This window comes from Puma concolor, chromosome D1 (genome assembly GCF_028749965.1).
Source record: "Puma concolor isolate L17-30 chromosome D1, mPumCon1.1.hap2, whole genome shotgun sequence".
In the NCBI taxonomy this organism is placed as follows: Eukaryota; Metazoa; Chordata; class Mammalia; order Carnivora; family Felidae; genus Puma; species Puma concolor.
In genome coordinates, this window is record NC_141676.1 from 10,679,635 (window position 1) to 10,703,897 (window position 24,263).

At 39.2% G+C, this 24,263-nt stretch overlaps 1 protein-coding gene across 6 annotated transcripts in view; it reads right to left on the reverse strand.

Moving 5' to 3' along the window:
• LOC112852182 (membrane-spanning 4-domains subfamily A member 12) overlaps positions 1 to 23,616 on the reverse strand; it is a 63,791-nt gene extending 40,175 nt beyond the window's left edge. Inside the window, exons 1-7 of one of the 6 annotated variants that reach the window (XR_015240794.1) lie at positions 23,321 to 23,616; positions 21,662 to 21,763; positions 21,044 to 21,162; positions 18,420 to 18,560; positions 15,130 to 15,186; positions 14,073 to 14,192; positions 9,779 to 9,874 (exon numbers count right to left, since the gene is read on the reverse strand). The gene's annotated coding sequence lies outside the window, so the exon portion shown is untranslated. The other 5 variants (XR_015240792.1, XR_015240793.1, XR_015240795.1 and 2 more) reach the window with 5 other exon arrangements.
• Between the last annotated feature and the right edge of the window lie 647 nt (positions 23,617 to 24,263).

Genomic DNA, 24,263 nt, shown 5'->3' on the forward strand with positions numbered 1-24,263 from the left:
CTGCTTTTAAGATTTTCTCTCCTTTTAAAATAAGTTTGGGTCTCAGGTGTCTAGGAGTGAATCTCTTTGTGATTATTCTAAGTGGATATTATTAAGCTTCTTACATATATAGAATAATACTTTTCATCAAATTTAGGAAAATTTTGGCCATTATTTCTTCAAGATTTTTTCCTGTTCCTCCACTTTCTGGGATTCTCATTATGCATATGTTGATGTACTAGATGGTGTCCCATAGATCTCTGGGGCTCTATTAAATTTTCTTATTATTTCCTTTTCTTCAGATTGGATGATCTATATTGTTCTATCATGTTTGCTGATTTTGTCTTCTGTCAGAGATCTGCTCTTCAGTCCCTCTAGTGAGTTTTTCATTTCAGTAACACTGTATTTCTAAACTCCAGAATTTCCATTTGGTTCTTTTTAAAAATTAGTATCTCTTTCATTTATATCATTGTTTATTAAAAATTAATAGCTTTATATAAAGAACCGTACAGGAGGAGAGAGGGAAGATGGCGGCGTAGGAGGACGCTGGGCTCACCGCGCGTCCTGCTGATCACTTAGATTCCACCTACACCTGCCTAAATAACCCAGAAAACCGCCAGAGGATTAGCAGAACGGAGTCGCCGGAGCCAAGCGCAGACCAGAGGCCCACGGAAGAGGGTAGGAAGGGCTGCGAGGCGGTGCGCGCTCCACGGACTGGCAGGAGGGAGCCGGGGCGGAGGGGCGGCTCGCTGGCCAAGCAGAGCCCCTGAGTCTGGCTTGCAAAAAGCGGAGGGGCCTGACGGACTGTGTTCCGACAGCAAGTGCGACTTAGCGTCTGGGAGGTCATAAGTTAACAGCTCTGCTCAGAAAGCGGGAAGGCTGGAGGACAAAGGGAAGGAGAGCTGCTGAGCCCCCGGACGACAGAGCTCAGTTTGGTGGGGAACAAAGGCGCTCACCAGCGCCATCTCCCCCGCCCATCCCCCAGCCAAAATCCCAAAGAGAACCAGTTCCTGCCAGGGAACTTGCTCGCTCCGCGCAAACACCCAACTCTGCGCTTCTGCGGAGCCAAACCTCCGGCAGCGGATCTGACTCCCTCCTGCTGCCACAGGGCCCCTCCTGAAGAGGATCACCTAAGGAGAAGCAAGCTAAGCCTACCCCTCCTGCCCCTGTGCACCTTGCCTACCCACCCCAGCTAAGACGCCAGATCCCCAGCATCACAAGCCTGGCAGTGTGCAAGTAGCCCAGATAGGCCACCCCACCCCACAGTGAATCCCGCCCCTAGGAGAGGGGAAGAGAAGGCACACACCAGTCTGACTGTGGCCCCAGCGGTGGGCTGGGGGCAGACATCAGGTCTGACTGAGGCCCCGCCCACCAACTCCAGTTATACACCACAGCACAGGGGAAGTGCCCTGCAGGTCCTCACCACGCCAGGGACTATCCAAAATGACCAAGCGGAAGAATTCCCCTCAGAAGAATCTCCAGGAAATAACAACAGCTAATGAGCTGATCAAAAAGGATTTAAATAATATAACAGAAAGTGAATTTAGAATAATAGTCATAAAATTAATCGCTGGGCTTGAAAACAGTATAGCTGACAGCAGAGAATCTCTTGCTACAGAGATCAAGGGACTAAGGAACAGTCACGAGGAGCTGAAAAACGCTTTAAACGAAATGCATAACAAAATGGAAACCACCACGGCTCGGATTGAAGAGGCAGAGGAGAGAATAGGTGAACTAGAAGATAAAGTTATGGAAAAAGAGGAAGCTGAGAAAAAGAGAGATAAAAAAATCCAGGAGTATGAGGGGAAAATTAGAGAACTAAGTGATACACTAAAAAGAAATAATATACGCATAATTGGTATCCCAGAGGAGGAAGAGAGAGGGAAAGGTGCTGAAGGGGTACTTGAAGAAATAATAGCTGAGAACTTCCCTGAAGTGGGGAAGGAAAAAGGCATTGAAATCCAAGAGGCACAGAGAACTCCCTTCAGACGTAACTTGAATCGATCTTCTGCACGACATATCATAGTGAAACTGGCAAAATACAAGGATAAAGAGAAAATTCTGAAAGCAGCAAGGGGTAAACGTGCCCTCACATATAAAGGGAGACCTATAAGACTCGTGACTGATCTCTCTTTTGAAACTTGGCAGGCCAGAAAGAATTGGCACGAGATTTTCAGGGTGCTAGACAGAAAAAATATGCAGCCGAGAATCCTTTATCCAGCAAGTCTGTCATTTACAATAGAAGGAGAGATAAAGGTCTTCCCAAACAAACAAAAACTCAAGGAATTTGTCACCACTAAACCAGCCCTACAAGAGATCCTAAGGGGGACCCTGTGAGACAAAGTACCAGAGACATCACTACAAGCATAAAACATACAGACATCACAATGACTCTAAACCCATATCTTTCTATAATAACACTGAATCTAAATGGATTAAATGCGCCAACCAAAAGACTTAGGGTATCAGAATGGATAAAAAAACAAGACCCATCTATTTGCTGTCTACAAGAGACTCATTTTAGACCTGAGGACACCTTTAGATTGAGAGTGAGGGGATGGAGAACTATTTATCATGCTACTGGAAGCCAAAAGAAAGCTGGAGTAGCCATCCTTATATCAGACAAACTAGACTTTATTTATTTATTTTTTTTTTTCAACATTTATTTATTTTTGGGACAGAGAGAGACAGAGCATGAACGGGGGAGGGGCAGAGAGAGAGGGAGACACAGAATCGGAAACAGGCTCCAGGCTCCGAGCCATCAGCCCAGAGCCTGACGCGGGGCTCGAACTCAAGGACCGCGAGATCGTGACCTGGCTGAAGTCGGACGCTTAACCGACTGCGCCACCCAGGCGCCCCCAAACTAGACTTTAAATTAAAGGCTGTAACAAGAGATGAAGAAGGACATTATATAATAGTGACAGGGTCTATCCATCAGGAAGAGCTAACAATTATAAATGTCTATGCGCTGAATACCGGAGCGCCCAAATATATAAAACAATTACTCACAAACATAAGCAACCTTATTGACAAGAATGTGGTAATTGCAGGGGACTTTAACACCCCACTCACAGAAATGGATAGATCATCTAGACACACGGTCAATAAAGAAACAAGGGCCCTGAATGAGACATTGGATCAGATGGACTTGACAGATATATTTAGAACTCTGCATCCCAAAGCAACAGAATATACTTTCTTCTCGAGTGCACATGGAACATTCTCCAAGATAGATCATATACTGGGTCACAAAACAGCCCTTCATAAGTTTACAAGAATTGAAATCATACCATGCATACTTTCAGACCACAATGCTATGAAGCTTGAAATCAACCACAGAAAAAAGTCTGGAAAACCTCCAAAAGCATGGAGGTTAAAGAACACCCTACTAACGAATGAGTGGGTCAACCAGGCAATTAGAGAAGAAATTAAAAAATATATGGAAACAAACGAAAATGAAAATACAACAATCCAAACGCTTTGGGACGCAGCAAAGGCAGTCCTGAGAGGAAAATACATTGCAATCCAGGCCTATCTCAAGAAACAAGAAAAATACCAAATACAAAACCTAACAGCACACCTAAAGGAAATAGAAGCAGAACAGCAAAGGCAGCCTAAATCCAGCAGAAGAAGAGAAATAATAAAGATCAGAGCAGAAATAAATAATATAGAATCTAAAAAAACTGTAGAGCAGATAAACGAAACCAAGAGTTGGTTTTTTGAAAAAATAAACAAAATTGACAAACCTCTAGCCAGGCTTCTCAAAAAGAAAAGGGAGATGACCCAAATAGATAAAATCATGAATGAAAATGGAATTATTACAACCAATCCCTCAGAGATACAAACATTATCAGGGAATACTATGAAAAATTATATGCCAACAAATTGGACAACCTGGAAGAAATGGACAAATTCCTGAACACCCACACTCTTCCAAAACTCAATCAGGAGGAAATAGAAAGCTTGAACAGACCCATAACCAGCGAAGAAATTGAATCGGTTATCAAAAATCTCCCAACAAATAAGAGTCCAGGACCAGATGGCTTCCCAGGGGAGTTCTACCAGACGTTTAAAGCAGAGATAATACCTATCCTTCTCAAGCTATTCCAAGAAATAGAAAGGGAAGGAAAACTTCCAGACTCATTCTATGAAGCCAGTATTACTTTGATTCCTAAACCAGACAGAGACCCAGTAAAAAAAGAGAACTACAGGCCAATATCCCTGATGAATATGGATGCAAAAATTCTCAATAAGATACTAGCAAATCGAATTCAACGGCATATAAAAAGAATTATTCACCATGATCAAGTGGGATTCATTCCTGGGATGCAGGGCTGGTTCAACATTCGCAAATCAATCAACGTGATACATCACATTAACAAAAAAAAAGAGAAAAACCATATGATCCTGTCAATCGATGCAGAAAAGGCTTTTGACAAAATCCAGCACCCTTTCTTAATAAAAACCCTTGAGAAAGTCGGGATAGAAGGAACATACTTAAAGATCATAAAAGCCATTTATGAAAAGCCCACAGCTAACATCATCCTCAACGGGGAAAAACTGAGAGCTTTTTCCCTGAGATCAGGAACACGACAGGGATGCCCACTCTCACCACTGTTGTTTAACATAGTGCTGGAAGTTCTAGCATCAGCAATCAGACAACAAAAGGAAATCAAAGGCATCAAAATTGGCAAAGATGAAGTCAAGCTTTCGCTTTTTGCAGATGACATGATATTATACATGGAAAATCCGAAAGACTCCACCAAAACTCTGCTAGAACTGATACATGAATTCAGCAAAGTTGCAGGATACAAAATCAATGTACAGAAATCCGTTGCATTCTTATACACTAACAATGAAGCAACAGAAAGACAAATAAAGAAACTGATCCCATTCACAATTGCACCAAGAAGCATAAAATACCTAGGAATAAATCTAACCAAAGATGTAAAGGATCTGTATGCTGAAAACTATAGAAAGCTTATGAAGGTAATTGAAGAAGATTTAAAGAAATGGAAAGACATTCCCTGCTCATGGATTGGAAGAATAAATATTGTCAAAATGTCAATACTACCCAAAGCTATCTACACATTCAATGCAATCCCAATCAAAATTGCACCAGCATTCTTCTCGAAACTAGAACAAGCAATCCTAAAATTCATATGGAACCACAAAAGGCCCCGAATAGCCAAAGTAATTTTGAAGAAGAAGACCAAAGCAGGAGGCATCACAATCCCAGACTTTAGCCTCTACTACAAAGCTGTCATCATCAAGACAGCATGGTATTAGCACAAAAACAGACACATAGACCAATGGAATAGAATAGAAACCCCAGAACTAGACCCACAAACGTATGGCCAACTCATCTTTGACAAAGCAGGAAAGAACATCCAATGGAAAAAAGACAGTCTCTTTAACAAATGGTGCTGGGAGAACTGGACAGCAACATGCAGAAGGTTGAAACTAGACCACTTTCTCACACCATTCACAAAAATAAACTCAAAATGGATAAAGGACCTGAATGTGAGACAGGAAACCATCAAAACCTTAGAGGAGAAAGCAGGAAAAGACCTCTCTGACCTCAGCCGTAGCAATCTCTTACTCGACACATCCCCAAAGGCAAGGGAATTAAAAGCAAAAGTGAATTCCTGGGACCTTATGAAGATAAAAAGCTTCTGCACAGCAAAGGAAACAACCAACAAAACTAAAAGGCAACCAACGGAATGGGAAAAGATATTTGCAAATGACATATCGGACAAAGGGCTAGTATCCAAAATCTATAAAGAGCTCACCAAACTCCACACCCAAAAAGCAAATAACCCAGTGAAGAAATGGGCAGAAAACATGAATAGACACCTCTCCAAAGAAGACATCCGGATGGCCAACAGGCACATGAAAAGATGTTCAGCGTCGCTCCTTATCAGGGAAATACAAATCAAAACCACACTCAGGTATCACCTCACGCCAGTCAGAGTGGCCAAAATGAACAAATCAGGAGACTATAGATGCTGGAGAGGATATGGAGAAACGGGAACCCTCTTGCACTGTTGATGGGAATGCAAATTGGTACAGCCGCTCTGGAAAGCAGTGTGGAGGTTCCTCAGAAAATTAAAAATAGACCTACCCTATGACCCAGCAATAGCACTGCTAGGAATTTATCCAAGGGACACAGAAGTACTGATGCATAGGGGCACTTGTACCCCAATGTTCATAGCAGCACTCTCAACAATAGCCAAATTATGGAAAGAGCCTAAATGTCCATCAACTGATGAATGGATAAAGAAATTGTGGTTTATATACACAATGGAATACTACGTGGCAATGAGAAAAAATGAAATATGGCCTTTTGTAGCAACGTGGATGGAACTGGAGAGTGTGATGCTAAGTGAAATAAGCCATACAGAGAAAGACAGATACCATATGGTTTCACTCTTATGTGGATCCTGAGAAACTTAACAGGAACCATGGGGGAGGGGAAGGAAAAAAAAAAAAAGAGGTTAGAGTGGGAGAGAGCCAAAGCATAAGAGACTGTTGAGAACTGAGAACAAACTAAGGGTTGATGGGGGGTGGGAGGGAGGAGAGGGTGGGTGATGGGTATTGAGGAGGGCACCTTTTGGGATGAGCACTGGGTGTTGTATAGAAACCAATTTGACAATAAATTTCATATATAAAAAAAAAAAGAACTGTACATACTTGATGCAATTATATGAATTTAGGTGCAATTAGATGAATTTAGACATACACAAACACCATGATACCATATGACCACAATCAAGGTAATAGACATTAAGACTCTTATTTGATGAGTCATCATTTTTAATATTAATATGTTAATTAACATATTAGTCAACCTGTTTTTCTTTAGTTCTTTAAAGTCTTTCTTTGTGAAGCCCATCATTTGTCATTCTCCTCCTCCCTAAGACTGTATCTATTGACTGCTTTTTTTTAAGGGTGTCACTATTTCCTGTTTTTTGCATGTCACATTTTTTTTTCTTTTTGTTGAAAAGTGAATATTTTACATAATATATTGTAGCTACTCTGGATTCTGATTCCCCAAGAGTGGTTGTTATTGCTGCCCTTTGTGACCTGCCTGTATCAATTTTGTGGAGTCTGTGTCCCTTGCAGTATATGGCTTCTGATATATCAATCTACTTACTTTTTTCATTTATGTTTTTAATCTTAAGACTGGTTTAATGGGGTTCTTCCTTGGTCAGCATACATGGTCAGCCAATCAGTGGTCAGAGGTGTGCTTAAACACCTTGTGATGTGCTGTACTGTGTCTCCCTAAAGTTTATATATTAAAGTCCTAACTCCTAGTGCCCCAGAATGTGACTGTATTTGAAGACAGAGTCTTTAAAGTAGTAATAAAGTTATAATAAAGTCATTAAGGTGGGCTTTACTCCAAATGACTGATGTCCTTATAAGAGGAGGGAAGACCATGTGAAGACCTAGGGAGAAGACAGACATTTAAAGCCAAAGAGAGAGGCCTCTGAAGAAACAAAACCCTGTCAACACCTCGATTTTGGAATTCCAGCTTCCAGAAATGTGAGAAATGAAATTCTAGTTGTTTTAGTCATCTGGTCTGTAATAGTTTGTTATGGTAGCCCTAGCGAAGTAATACATATTTTGAGCCAGTAACATTTCCAGCCTTTGTCAATGAATCAATGTATCTTAGGGGATGTATTCAAAGTTTAGGCTGTTTGTAAATCTGCCCCAGCTTTTAATCTGTGTTTGCAAGGTGTCTTATTCAGCCAGGGGTGAGCAGTTTACTAGGACCCTCTCCAGTGTCCTAATGCGTGCATAGCCTAGCCCATGCACATTTATTGTGTTCCAAGGAAACAAGGATAAGTAGGATATTATCAAGGCCCACTTTGGCTCTCTTGCTCTCAGGATCTCCCCGTTAAGTTTCTGGCTGGTTACCAGTCAATTCCTACCCGAACAAACATCATGAGCTCAGTTAGGCTGAGTGTTACATTGGCTTTCCTAGATTTTTGGCCACTGAGATGACTACTGTTTTAATAACACCCCTGGTCATTAAACTTTCTGTACTCTAACAGAGTAAAACTAAATAAAAACCAATCCTATGTAAACTTCTGCAAAAGGGAACCTGGGAGTGGAGGCTGGGAGGAATTGGAGCAGCCCCAAACTAAAATGTTTAAACTATTCTTAGTGAGATTTAGTGAATTTTCTTCAGTAAATGCTTCTCAATACTTTGTATGCTTTGGTAAATTTCCAGAATCTTTAAAAGATTGTTTATTGACAGTTTGTCCAGTTTTAGCATTTATTTTCAGGGAGCATTACTATATCCTCACTCAACCATTCTGGAAGCCCCACCCATCCCCTATGTTCAGAAAACTCTTTTTTCCATGTAGTCTCAGTTACTTCTGCACTTCAGTTAGTCCCTGCATGGAGGCCTTTTCTTACTATCCTATGTAAAAATAATCTTTGCTTTGTCTTTTTACTCCATTTCTTTTTACTCCATAAGTTTTCCACTTCCTTAAATTATTTATATATATAAAAAATATATATATATATATATGTATACATACATATATGTATTATATATAAACACTCAAAAAAATATATATATATGTATACATACATATATGTATTATATATAAACACTCAAAAATATAGTACTATAATATATATTATATATAAAATACGTAATATATAAAAGTATAGTATTAATCTAACATATATAGTACTATAAATTAATATAATATAAATATGTATATAAAGATATGTATGTGTGTGTATATATATACATATATGTACATATGTTTGTGGGTGTATATATGTGTGTGTGTGTATGTTATTTAATTGTCTTTCTCTTCCACTGAAATGGAAAGCTTTCTGATGGTAGGGATGTTGTCTTGTTAATCACTGCATTCTTTTTTTTTAATGTTTATTTATTTTTTGAGAGAGAGAGAGACAGAGTGTGAGTGGGGGAGGGGCAGAGAGAAAGAGGGAGACACAGAATCCGAAGCAGGCTCCAGGCTTCAAGCTGTCAGCATAGAGCCCCACGTGGGGCTCAAAGTCACAAGCCACTTGAGCCAACGTCAGCTTAACTGACTGAGCCACCCAAGTGCCCCTTAATCATTGCATTCTTAGTGCCTATTACAATGCCTAGTAAAGAGTAAGCCCTCCATAAATATGAAAGAATGAATGAATGTAGGTACTTAGCTTTTTTAAGCTTGTGACAAAATAGTCATTCTCATAAACTTCTGTAGTACTGTGGATTCTGACAGCATTTTGGGATGTTATCAAACTTGTCACTACACTTCTAGAAATCAGCTACCTACAGAAATACTAGTCTTATATGCAAAGATCATTGTTTATAATTTTTAAAAAACTGGAAAAAAGATAAATATGCAGCCAAAAAAATGTTGAAATAGATACTAAGGAAAAGTATGATGCTACTAAAAGGCATTGTTTTGTTTTATCATGGAAAGATGTTTATGATAGTTGAGAAAAAATGCATGTGAGAAAGCAATATGAATAGGATCACACAGTTAGTAAAAAAGAAAACCGTATGTGTGGGTCTGCGTGTGTGTTTGCGTCTTTTTTGTGTGGATTTGGATGTGTGGGTATGATGAGGACAACAACAAGTTACTCTAATTTTACTTGATAGTTTCAGGTATTACTTTGGTAACTTTATAAACAATAAGGAAAAACGTTAAAGGAAATAGTCACATATTCAATTTTCATGAGTTCTAAGACATCGTATCATCTCTTTATAGAATGTGTGCTAGAAATCAACATCTCTTGACTTGCCGGAGACTACACGTACACTTACCAAACCAATACAGCCAAAGATTGTGTATGTTAACGCAACAGAAATCTCAAAGGAGTAAGAGAGCAGTAAAATACGTGAAACTTCCCTTCCAAGTTTCTGAAAACAGAAAATAGGGAGAAATCTTGCATTATTATCTTTAGTAAATGCAAGTACATTCACAGAAAGAGCTCCTACCATGACAAAGAAAACGGGAAAAATAAGTAAGATGCTTTCACCATCTGACTTCCCTAGTCATTTTCTACTCCTTTGCCTTTGGCTCCACTTTTCCTAGCCTTAATTCCCCCAGTTCACCATCTACAGCTTCCGTTTTTGATCTTCATCACTCAGCCTTCTAGTCTTGCGTCTTAGAACTCTTCATTCTTGTTATTCTCTTCATGACAAGGGGCTCTATCCAAACACTTCAGTCAATAAGATTTGATTCTTCTGTCTCCAATGGTAAGATGCCTACTAAAAGATTTTATCAAGCAATCTTCACGTATTAAAACAACTATTGTTAATTACAGACCTACTTAAATGTATCTGTGTGGTGATAAAAATATCACATAGAAATTGTTGGAACATGATGTGGAAGGATGGGTAAACACTCAAACACCAGCATCTCACTTGGAAGTATAAGGTGATTATGATTTTGCTGGGATAATAAAGCAGATCCCTTCTGTTGTTGTCAGAAAGATATTTTCCTTTTTTTTTAAATATAAAATTTATTGTCAAATTGGTTTCCATACAACACCCAGTGCTCATCCCAACAGGTGCCCTCCTCAATACCCATCACCCACCCTCCCCTCCCTCCTACTTCCCATCAACTGTCAGTTTATTCTCAGTTTTTAAGAGTCTCTTATGGTTTGCCTCCTTCCCTCTCTGTAAAGAAAGATATTTTCAACTACATATCAGGATGAATGATACTGGCCTTAATCCTGAAAATAAATGTAGTTTTTGTGCTGGCTGTAGAAAGACAAGAATGATATGCAGATGTGGAAAGAATAACATTACAATTTTCTCTCCTTCAGTTCTTTCTCTTCCTCCTTCTCCATTTTCATTCAGTTTATTTGATATCTTTTATGCAAGAAACTATTAGGTGGTAGGGAATAGACGGTAAGAATGAAATGACCAAAAATTCTAGCTTTCTTAAGGTTTATATTCAAGTAGAAAAGACAGATAATGTAAGGTAACATATGATAAGGTTAAATATATCAAAAGGGATAAAAAACTTGCTCGGTAATTTTAGGGGACCAGAGGTTTACCCTAAGCCATTCATACCTAGGAAGGCTTCATAAAGAGGTAAGACATTGGAAATAGGAGTAGGACTGAGAAAAATGAAGGAGGGATGCAACATTCTAGGCAGCTTTAAATTTTCATTTACTAGTTTCAGTGTAACCTATCTTGTTCTGGAAAAAATGTAATAGCACACATTACAAGTGTGACAAAATAATTAAGAAATGGAGACATAAAATAGTAACGATAATAAAGCCAAAATACGTATCACACGACCTATGGTTTGATAATGTGAACAAAAAACTGAATGCAAGAATGACCGTGTTTTGGGGCGCCTGGGTGGCTCAGTCAGTTAAGCATCCAACTTCGGCTCAGGTCACGATCTCACGGTTTGTGAGTTCAAGCCTTGCATCGGGCTATGTGCTGACAGCTCAGAGCCTGGAGCCTGCTTTGGATTCTGTCTCCTTCTCTCTCTGCCCCTCCCAACTTGTGCTCTGTCTCTGTATGTCTCTCAAAAAGTAAATAAAAGTAAAAAAAAAAAAAAAAAGTAAAAAAAAAAAAGAGTGACTTGTGTTTTAAGAAAACGATAAAGGGAATTTAACTCGGGTGTAGGGAGTGCATGATGTTAACAGGAGGATAAAGAAGAGACTATAGAGGGTTTGAAATGGCAAGTTACCTTATCAGAATTCTGATCTAATTTTGTTGGCAGAAACACAATTGTAGCATTTTAGCTGGAAAGTTCTGGTGACCTCTTAGCTGCCAAGATTGTAAAAAGTCATTTTGTCCACGCTCCTTAATTTATACATGTGAAGTGTTACTCTCAGACAAATTCTCCCCGCTTTTTGCCAGAAAAGTTCAAACAGGCAAACAGCAGAGAGTGACTGAGTTCTTGACACGTGATTTAAGCCTTTGAATCCCACATAAATCAGTGAGTGCCCTTTTCTTGCTTAAGTCAATTTGCATTGTATTTCCTGGCACTTACAACCAAGAGAGCCCTAATTAATAAAAATTAGAGTAAATAATAAATAGTACTTGGTAATTGGGAAGACAGTGGAGAGACAAGGGTACAGGATTACATCAAGGTTTTGAGCTCTGGAGGCTGAAATAAGGGAGTGTTGCAGCGCAGTACTTTTGAGGAAGCAAATATTTTCCATTTTATATCTGTTGAAATTCCGTTTGACACCAGAAGCATATCCATATGAGATATACAGGCATATTTGGAATTACAGGCCTGGAGTCTGGGAGACAAAGCAGTTTAACTAACAGGTATATGTTATCATTTGCTCCATTGACACATAAAAAAACTAAGGAACAGGGAAGTTAGGAAACTTGTCCATAGGGTCACATACAACGAGTATTAAAGACAGTGTTTGAATAAAGTCAGTCTGGTTCTGGATTTATACTAGCAACCATTTTCCTATCTGAGAAGTATGTTTCAGGGGCATGCACTTTTTGGGATAGCTGAACCTACCTGGAAACACTGGTAACTTGATGAATTTGTGGGGTTAGCCAAGCAACTTGCTTATGTTAGAAAAGGTGGCATATGGAAAATATTGTAAAATGTTGGCTGCCTTAGTAAATGCAGGAGTAGAATTCTATAATGCCTCCAGGAAAAGATTGTGGGTCTAATATATAAGTTGATTTCATGTAATTAATCACAGCAAACAAAACTGAAACGTGTGCATTTGGGAGACTGAAATTGATCAATACTGAGTTCAGGTCAGCACTGATGGTCCCTTTATAATACAGTGCAGGTAGAGAGCGCGATGGGGGGAGTAGGAAGTTCATCCCTCATCTACAATGACTCTTCTCATTAGAATTATTTTTGGACTAAAACTTTCAAATTGTTATTTTTTGTTCTGTTGTTCGGAAATAAAGAGGAGGGGCATCTGGGTGGCTCAGTCAGTGAAGCGTCTGACTTTGGCTCAGGTTAAGATCTCACGGTCCTTGAGTTGGAGCCCTGTGTTGGGCTCTGTGCTGACAGCTCAGAGCCTGGAGCCTGCTTCAGATTGTGTGTCTCCCTCTCTCTCTGCCCCTCCTCTGCTTGTGCTCGGTCTCTCTCTTTCAAAAACAAACAAACATTGAAAACAAAATTGAAGAAAAAGAAAGTAAGGAGGAGCCCCACTCTAGTATGTTCTCATTTGAAATGGAAGATTTTTATTTATAAGTATTGCTGAAGTCTTTTGCAGCACTAATATTCTGGGATTCTGAATTTAAAGCCAACACAATTGAAACAGATTGTGATATCAGTGAAGATACTCATATTTAATGGAAGATGTTACTATCTTACAAAGAAATGCAGTTATTTCTCTAGTACAAGGTATACGATTGGTTATTCGATTAAATGGAAGCAAGACAGATTCATGTACATTTAGCATTTGAGGACACAAGGCAAATTGATGCGAGACACAAAAATAGGCTGCACATGAAAAGCTCTGGGTTAAACCAGAAATTACTAGGTGTCAACAAGTCCAACTATAAGCATTGGTAAGCAGAATTCTTTTGTTGATTTTGGGAATCGTTTTAAGGTCTAGGATTATACTTTTCTTTCATTAAGAGCATCATCAGTGACCCTACGTCTAATGCATATACACTTATCACTGAAGCCTTCACATTATTTACTTGATTTGTTTTAATTAGGCATGTCAGGAATTCAAACATTCTAGTAATATTTACCAAAAAATCATGTCAGAATTATTTTTGAATTAAAATTTTCAATCAAGGGGCGCCCGGTGGCTTGGTCAGTTAAGCACCCGATTCTTGATTTTGCCTCAGGTCATGATCTCATGGTTCATAAGACTGAGCCCTGCGTTGGGCTCTGCGCTGACAGTGTGGAACCTGCTTGATATTGTCCCCCCTGCCATTCCGTCCCTCCCTTGCTCATGCGGGTGCACATGTACTCTCTCTCTCTCAAAGTAAATAAACATAAAAAAACCCAAAATAACTTTCAATCGAGACCTTATTACTTAAATAAAAGAATTTCCTGAAGACTAGTAAAAGCTTTGTTTTACCTCCAAAGGCTTTAAAACCTTGGAAGAGAACTGTTTTAAATTAAGACGTTCCTAAGGAATTGGCCACTTACCGCTTGTCCATAATTCCTATATGACACCGAATTAAAAGAAGACAGCTCAATTATTGTTAGAACTGATGCAATAACTGAAGTAATTATGCATGAGATGTTCATGATCAAAGCAAATGTAATCTGTAAAGAAGATATATGGAAAGTTTGTTATATTCAAAATAAACACTTTGGTTGTTTGTACTGCTGAAAAAAATCATCTAGTCAAAATGCTGATCTAGTTTCTGAAGTTTCAGAGGTGTTAGTATGCTTGCCATTAGAGTAAAATATTTTTCTGGTTTACATGATACCCAGTTAATCTGGAGGGAACAGTGAAATATCACACCAATAAGCATCAGTCTTCCATTTGGGCTTAAAAATGTTGTATTTTACAATATTCTGGGTCATATGAAAGAAAGATTAAGATAGGGTTTGAACAAAAGGAGTTCCACTGCAAAGAGGGAAAAGAAAAAAAAAGATGGAAAATGACTGCTTATAGAAATAAGTCAAATAAGAGTCAATGATTTTTAACCCAGGATTTTCATTCTCTAGGGAGATCCATCAGTATCTTTGGATGTAAGATTTTATCTGTAAAACTGTGAGATCAGACTCATTGATTTCTAAGATATCTTTGAGCTCTAAGATTCTGAGAGTTTTTTTCTTTCCAATATCTTACCTGTACCATAGATGGATCCTCTGGGTAGATCCTTTATCTTATTACAAGATCAAATACTATCCCCAAACTAGATAGACAGTTTGGAAAATAAAGTTTTACAGTAGTATTATGTCTATACATAAAGGCATTATTAGGTCCTATTAAATTTTTTCTACTAGTAAAGTTCATACAACGTTAAAATAAGATAGAATACTAAACCAAAAACGCCCTATCTTTAAATTTAGAAACCTTTGCATAATGATACTGACCACTATAGAATGTCTACATTAAATTATGTGTTCCTAGATTTTCACTTGATTCTTTATTTTACAAGCATGGCAGATTCCTTCATTGTTTAGATACTCACTAAAACCTTTTAGTTTTGTGACAAGTGATTTCTAGGATACCCTAAGCATCTCCACTTACCACGCCTGGAGTTGGATGCTTTGCTACTCTTATTATGGAGACTCCTGCAATGATAAACTGGATATAAAAACATATTTATAAATACTCATTGATGATGCTCATCAACTTAAAACATATTTTTAACAACTCCTCTTCTAAGTCAATGATTTTTAGACTACCAAGAATTATAAAATATAAAGAGGTTTCAGTAGAAGGGATCAGGACAAGTTTCCATCATATAGTCATGAACTGAAACGTTATAGCAGGGTCACTTATCACAGAAACTTATGGGGAACAGTGGGCAGAATTCAGGTTGTGGGTTATACCAAAGATGACTTCAAGAGCCCCGAGTCAGGGACCAAGTTTGCTTATATCTGCACAGACTTTCTGAACTCACTTGATTATTATTTCAAATGCTATCCTTCCTAATAAATTGAAGCCACTGATTGTAATTACCGTGCATATATCCAGATGTGGAAAAAGTGGTTCATGAGTCTATTCCAAATTGTTTGTACAAAACATACCTCTTGAGACTGTAGTCATTATTAAGGTAACAACTACATTTCAAGTTTTTGCCTTTTTTTTTTTTTAAGAGTTTCCATTATTTCATACCAGGTTACTTTGTCTATTTCCCAGAAGTGCAAAGCTATGCCATATTGTTTGAAGGTGAGCTGTACAATTCCCTTGATATATTCCTTTTGTCTTATCTGTTTTAGGCATTTTCACAAAGATCTAAGTCAAAGAATAATTTGTGGAAACACAGCATTCATGCTATCCCGTTTACAGGAAGGCCAAACCTTGAAGCTTACTAACTCCTAATTATCTTTAAGGATAACTTAAATCTGCACACTCAGCACTTCATTATGTAACATTCTGTAAGCTGAGATTTCTAAGAAGTACACAGTGAAAGGAAGAACTAATATAAAGGTGAATTTTAAACTAGAGTGCTCTCTAGCTAATTACCAAACCATGTGCTTCACAAAATACCTTTCAAAGTTTATGACCTCAGTGAGAAGTTTTGCATTTAATTAAATTTGATTGAAGTTTTAGATAATTTATTCTAGGAGCTACACATGCTATTTTTGTAACATGTATGATTAAACGCTGAGGGCCATGAATCATTTATCTGGATTTTGACTGCAAATTCACTATTCTGTTCTGTAAAGCAATGCATTGACACTTGTGAACCAACATATAAAGGCAGGGGATCTCCTAGAGGCCACAACTTTCTCTATAGCCCTCTCAAGTGGTGGTCATTTTCTCTTACAGCCCTGATACCATTGGTTCTAGGCATAAGATAAGTGGTCTCCTTGCTTCTCATTATTACTTTCAACTCTCTCTCTTGTCAAATATTGTCAGATTCTACCACCCACTATCTGTCCTGGTTGAAGTCATCTATTGATGACTTGGTCACTCCTCTTGGTGATTTTAATTCTTGTCTCACTCTCTCACACCTCTTACATCTTGGTAATTATCCTTCTAACACCCTGGGCTTGTGGTTCTTTGACTTTTTCTTCTCCAGACCTCCGACCCCATCCTATCTCAGTCACTCACTTCCATATTCATTCTCTTGTGCTTGTTTCTACCAATAAGTGCAACATCTTTCAAATTTCAATTTAAAGTATCCCACTAGGACCACCAGCTTCTATCTCTATACCTCATGCCTGTAGTATCACAACTCTAACAGTCCTTTGGATTGGATTTATAATCGAGACCCTCACCTCTCTGTTATATTCTCTCCTTTGCCAGTTTAAACTCCATGGTCAACACTACATTCACTTACATACACCTTCAACTCCTTTTCACAGTTCTTGTTTGATCACAGATCATGGTTAAATCCAAATCCTGATAAAATGCAGTTCTCCTTCCTACCGAATGCCTGCACCCATGTGGCCAAACATGATCTAAGACACACAACCATCGTGACCCATCTCACTACACACAAATCATGTTCCTAAAGCTTAAGTGAGCTCTTAATGCTTAGCGAAAGGCAAACTACTTTTCCACAATGCATGCACTCTCTTTTTCTGGATGACTATTTCATATCCTTTCTTCAAACAACCAGTCCATTATCCCATTCTCATTCTCAGCTCATGATCTGACTTCCTAATTCACTGAGATATCTGAAGCCATTGGAAAAAAGTTCCATAAGCTCCCAATGTCCCATCTACTTGCAAATCAAAATTTGTCCTTTCTGTTCCTCTACCTTTCCATCCCATTACCCACCTTGGCTCTGTTTACATTATAGATGGACAGTTCTTTGTTGTGGGCGCCATCCTATATGTTTGTGAGGTATTTAGTCATATCCTTGTCTTCTGCCTGCTAGAAGCTCACCCCAGGTGTGAAAACCAAAAATGTCTCCAGACATCACCAAATATTCTCTGAGGGGCAAAACCAGCTCTCATTGAGAACCACTGCTAGAGATGAACTGCCCATGGACCTAGCTATTTTATGTATTAAAATTCATCATCTCTTGCCTACACCAGTACATGATTCTAATAATCCCAACCTGCTTCCATTTATTTCATATCCATTTTCTCTCTTCTGGTTCAGTCCCCTCGATAAAAGACATGATACTTCCAACTTACTGAAGCAAATAAGCAAACCCTCTCTTGACCCAAAGTTCCCCGGCTACTACCTCATTTCTCTACATACACTACATTACACCGAATTCCTTAAAGGAGTTGTATCTGCTGTCTCTAGTTCTCCTCCCATTATTTCTTAATCCAACTCCAGTCAGGTTTTTGTCCCACCATTCAACTGAACCTACATGTCAAGTTTATTGCTGGCTTCCATATTGCTAAATCCAATGGTCAATTCTCAGCCCTATTTGGCAAAATAACAGATTTCAATATAGTTTATCTTTCCTTAATTGTTTACTTGGCTTTGAGGATGCTGTACTCTCCAAATTTTTTATTACTTTATGGCTGTCTAGAAACCACAGAGTACACACATTAGAAAATGTGAGTGTAGACTCATTGTGTGAAGAAGGACCCTAAATATGAAAACTAACCAGGCTAATGGCTATTATAATTCAGATTCTTTGTCTTCCACATATCTAAGGACAATCCAACCTGTGGTTGTCACAGTCTATTCCCTCCTGTATCCACATCTCTTATAATAGCACTGGTAAATTAAAGGGTCTCAAAAAATATCTGGAGAAAAAAGGAATTTGATTTTGAATAAGTTACCAACATGGGATTTACTTACATAATTCTGAAAACTCTGTTTAGAAATTGTTCCCTATCTTCCACTAGTGGCACGAATAGTATTTACAGCATGATGAAATCACATAAATATATTCTACTCACGATGACTCCCCATAAAGGACATCCTGCTTTGTAAGTTATAGGTTCGTATGTGCCAAAGACTCCTCTAATTTGTCCCATATACAAAATCAGTAGGAAGTACCACATGAAAACATGAAATATGCCAATCATAATCTGGACAGCCTGTGAGAAGAGAATGGTATTAGTACTGAGACCATGCAATTTACAACATAATTCCAGTAAGTGTTAACTAGAAGACACGTTCAAGGTTCTTATGAAAGATAAAAGTAAAATAGCAATGCACTTACCATGTATTTTCTGGATTGGTTAGCTTCAAAAGAGAGCCCTAACTAGAAAGTACTGAGGTCTACCAAATAAAGTAAGCCATACTTGGAGCGGCAGAATGTTCAATGATAATTCTGGTCAATTCTCTCATAAAAAAGTTGACAGTCTGACTCTACTACTGGCTGTCTTCCCTACCTATCAAGTAATGGCAGGAGAGGAGAAAACTGAGGGTATTTGAGGAAAACTGTGGTTCTAACTGATCTGCATGCAGGAAGCCATGTGGCCAATATTTGCTTGTACATTAGTAATTTATTAAGGTTGAGTCACTTTTTGCATCTTTTATTTATCTTTTCTTTCAATGCATACTTGTTGTGTATCTTGTTCACAAGCATGCTGGGGTGAGGCATGGTCCAACACAGAAATACAAAGAGGGGCACCTGGGTAGCCCAGTCGGTTGAGTGTCCGACTCTTGATTTCGGCTCAGGTCATGATCCCAGGGTCGTGGGATGGAGCCCTGTGTCAGGCACTATGCTAAGTGTGGTGCCTGCTTAAGATTCTCTCTCTCTCCCTCTGCCCCTCCCCTCCCCATGCTCTCTCCCTCTCTCTAAAACTAGGGATAAAAGAAAAAGAAAACAAGAAATACAAAGATTTTCCAATGTAGACTTGCTTGTACGAGGTCTTCCTATTGGATAGGGGAGGGGTTGTGTAGGGGAGAATTATTACTCAACTTTAATTTGTAAGAAGATAATTATAATCCAAGTAAATAGGTGCCAGTAAATTTATTTCTCAATTTATATGTGGACTGGTATTTCATATATTGGATCACATTTTTAACTACTCTTTAAAAATTTCAGAGGGTACATTATTTTCACTTTAACATAAATTTTAATAGGACACTGCTTAGTGTTTTAATAGTTCCAGCTCTTGGTAAAGCAAGTAGTCTAAAAACACATAAATGCAATTGGCTAATATTAGAGATACACTTTAGAGAATTTTCTTTTATAGAAAGACCACTTTTGGGTAACAACGTTATGCATTTTTTACAGATTTAGAATTTAGGATTTCCTCTGCATCAAATTTGGAAGAATGGCATTATCTACAGAGATTCTTTGGATTTGACTGGGAGAAAATCACAAAATCCTTGAGGGTCTGGACTTCAGTTATCTCCCCATTGTCACCAGCCTCTAATACGGTGCCCCGCATAGAGCAGGCATCCAGTAAATACCTCTTGTAGAAGCACATCAGTATGAAGAACATTAATTCCACATGGCTTTCCAACTGTTAAGTGAGTGGGCTTGAAAAAGTGTCTCCTTGGCAGTTTTCCTGTATAATACTATGAAACATCCAAGTAGCCAAAGCTTGAAAAGGACTCTACAAGAAAGCAAGGTTGCTAGTGTGTGAAGGACAAGATGGGTTTTCTTATTTAAAAGTGGTTCTTAACCTAGAGTCAACAGATGGGATTCTAGGAGGTCACAGTCCTCTTCCCCCAACACAAAAATATGAGGGCCAAAGATTATTATATACACATGAATCTGGGGAGAAGAACCCCAGAACCTTCTTCCTATGTACAAAGGGGTCTGCGACTACAAAGAGATTAATAACCTCTGCTGAACAGTCAGGTGGGAGACTTAGACAAGTGATCTACACAGCAGCCAAGTTCAAAGGAAAAGTTCACATCCAGTGGAGAAGTTCTTTCTCCTTCAGATATGAAAGGGCGTGATCTTCCTAATTCCTTGGTGTTTATTAAGAGCTAGCTAAGCTCTCTGTTTATAACTTAAGAGACGAATTAGTAACCATCCTCGTGCATAGACATCAATACAGTAATTGAAAGAGATCAGCAATGGATCTCTCTCTTAGTTAAAAAAAATACCATGTCTTTGATTTCTTTTGGGATTTATTTATTACCCTGTGTATATTGGTTTAGTCAGTATGCTTATATCTAAGCACGTATTTCTTTATGAAGAGACAGAAGATCAGTCAAACTTTGTAGAAGGCAATTAGCATTAAAAAACATTTTTTGGGTGAAGGGGAGTGGGAGATACAGGCTTCCAGTTTTGGAATGAATAAGTCACAGGAATAAAAGGTACAGCACAAGGAATATAGTCTATATCATAATAGCATTGTATGGTGACAGATGGTAGCTATACTTGTGTTGAACATAACATAACATAGAGTCATGTTGAGTCACTACGTTTTATACCTGAAACTGATGTAACATTGTGTGTCAACTAAAAAAAAAAAAAAAACCCAAAAATCTTAAAAGCCCATTTTTTACTTTTTTATCTTAACCAAATATGCCCCTCTTCAGATGGAAGATCCATCCTCGCTCAACTGAAATAGTGCATGTTCCTGAATTTAATCAAGAGCAAAGTCTTACTTACCCCTAAAACAAGACCGTCTGCTGTAGAGAGTTTTGAACATACACATACAGCCATACTACCAGCATTTCCTCTAGATGATTATGCTTCGAATCTTTGGTGATATCTTTATTAGCAAACTTCTACAAAACAACACAAAACACATATACACGCTTTGCTTAGAAGAAAGTTTGATTCTTTCCCTACTGTTTCACAACCACCTCCCCAAACTCTGAAGCAATTGCTTTCTTCTTTCCCTGCCTTACTTTGTAAAGGTATCAGTTTGCATCTGCCTGTTCTGAATAACAGCCTCCATAAGTGAAAGGTCTCTATGACTAAAAAGTATAGGTATATTACAGTTATTTTTCCTGAGTGGGCAACAGTGGCTCTGGATGATAAGGTATAAAGAACACCCAGGGAACAGAGCTAGAGAATTTTCAGTAAAGCTTTTACAATTCATTTGCAATGTGTAATCGATTCAATGCAATTAATTCATAATGCCATGTTTGCATTTCAAACCCAAGTTCTTGTACTTAAATTCATCATGGGCTCATGATTTTTTTTCTTTTTTTTCCCATACACATTTGCTATCTAGTTCTTCTTTCTGTGTGAAAGAACTTTTTCTGCCATCAGACAACTTACCAGAGTTGCTTCTACAATCCTAAAGGCTTCTCCTATTCTTTTGTTATTGTTTTGTTTTTTCCTGTTATTCCTGCATTTCTCCCTCGTGTTCAGAAAACCTGGCTAATAATTGTATCCTTTATGGATCTGATGTTACATCGTCCTACGTCTTCTAACATGTCATACTTAGGTCAATAACATGAATCATGCTACTTAGCCCGGTGATCATCTAAGGTATGATCTTAAACCTTGAGTCTTGGTCCTTTCAGAAAGGAGGGTTTGAGTAAATGATCTCTCATTCCCTATACTCTTAAAATCTCATGATTTGATTATTTTAATGAGTCGTTAGTTTCAAATATCGGTTTTCTGAGTGTCTCTTAAATCTCTTAAAGTATAGAGACAGAAAAAAGCTAGGCAAGAATTTAAGAGCTACTGACAGCAGAGAAAACAATGTTAATAACCTAAGTATAAATAGTAAGTTTTGTAGATTAAAATTCCACCTCTGAGAAATACCAAAGAAAGGGTATAGGCCTAGACAGCAACCAAGATTGATCATTTTGTCATGCTTAAATAAAAGACATAGAATTTCAGAATTCATATATAAAGTAATGAGGAAGTCATATCTAGATTGCTAGGAAAATAATAAAAAATAATTAGCCCTTTGGCGTACACAGAAAAAATTCTTTTCACAAAGCTGATAGTGGAAGCACCACGAGTGATTTGGGGAGAATATTTAGCACCTTTAGCGTCTCCATCAGGCCCCCACCAAAACCACCAAAACTTTAATGAAATACTCATTAAAGTACCAAGAAAAAAACAGGTTGTGTGTGTTTAAAATTCTTTAGCTTAACTGCTGGAAGGAAGAAACTAAGAAATTCGACAATATATTGCTGGAATAAAGGCTAGTTAGCACTTTTTCAAATGACATTCTATCTACATTCAGTTACCCTACAACCCAGTTAAGCATCTCATTTTTGTAAAATTAGATGAATAAAAAAGAAATAATAAATAGTTTATTTGTATTTATTTTCTGGTGGTCCCATCCCTAATCCCAAAAGCCAGCTGCAGAACAAGCCCCTAGCCCTTATTCCCAGCCCTATCTTCATCCCCTACACTTGCCTTATTACATAGTAATTCTGGAACAGTCACAGAGAGCTCATGTCTAGAAACCGCTTGTCCATCTTTTTAGCACACAACGCCTCACTGTCTTCAGAATAAAGTTCAAACTCTTTGGCAGGGCAGATAAAGCCCTTCATCAAATGTTCTCTACCCACCTTCTCAGCCTCATCCCTGTCACTCCCTGGGGTTCAGCCCCAACAGCTCCAAAACAACCTTCCTTGGGAAGCCTCTGCCCCACCAGTCCATTAATACTCCTCTCCTTGCTCCCCTAAACTACATCACGGTGTCACCTCACTTTGAATGATCAGGAGTGGCTCCCGAGGCAGGGTGAGCTCCCGGAAGTGGAGGGATTCATTTCTGCACTTCCAGGGCCAGACCTGGGCTGTGACCCTGGGACTCACACTTGATGAAACGGACTGGCCGAGGCCATCTGCACAAAGATGGGCGGCGGGGCAGAATAGGGGAGGTGGGGGACACCCAATCCTGTCTCCATGCCCCCTAAGGGCTTTTAACACCGAAGAAATCGCGGAAGCAAAGCGACATCATTACCCCTCATTTTACTTGGTCATGGTCCTAAGGATCTTGTTTTGCCCTCTCAGGTCCAAGCCGAGGCTAACAGGGGGATCCCCGCAGGGGCTGGTCTCCCTGCCCAGCAGCGCTCCTCCAGCACCCCGTCCGGGTCGTCCTGCCAGTACCCAGGCCTAGCTCAAGAGGCAGATTTCAGCTGGCGGCGCCCTCAGGGCCAGGCCCCCAGACTCCACCGGGCGAGCATCACTGAGCTTGCCAGGAGCCCAGGACCCAGCAAGCTCGCAGGCTCTTCAGGCCACGCGGGCCTCCAACGGCAGCAGCAGCAGCTGAACCTTCTGGTGCCTGCGCCTGCGCCTGCGCCTGCGCAGGAACTCCTGGTACCGGATGGCAACCAAGAGGGCGGGGGCGGTGGGGAGGGGCCGTGTGCGCAGACTCACTAGGGCTCTGCGGGCCACGTGGTCGGACCCGCTTGGTGTCTGGAGAAATGGCCCTTCCAAACTTCGCCTTCTGTTACTGACCCTTCCGGTGCATGTTGTATATAATGAGTGGCCAGGATCACTGATGCAACGTCAGTCCCTCACTTTCTCTGTCCTCAAAGGAAAATTGTAGCACAAGTGGCGCAAATGCATTTTAGGAGGTGTACCTGTTGAAAACGGCAGGTAGTTGGGTCGATAACTACCCTCCACCGTTTTTTTGTGTTTGTTTTTGTTTTTTGTGTTAAACGGAAGAAGCCAAGGAAGGAAATTAATGAAGAGACTATTTAGCGAGACACCGGCATGACTTTTTGATCCTCTTGCTGAGGTGAGTTTACCTTTCAGGTTACACCGGTATCAGTTTTCTGTTTGATGTGGAGAGTCGTGAAAACAATCTTTAGGAAAAGATGTGTAGAGAAGTAGAGGTAGCAGCCGGAGGATATAGAAGAGTCTGGTGTGGGAAGGTAGATGAGGAAGTCAGAGGTTGGGGGGAACCTTAAGCA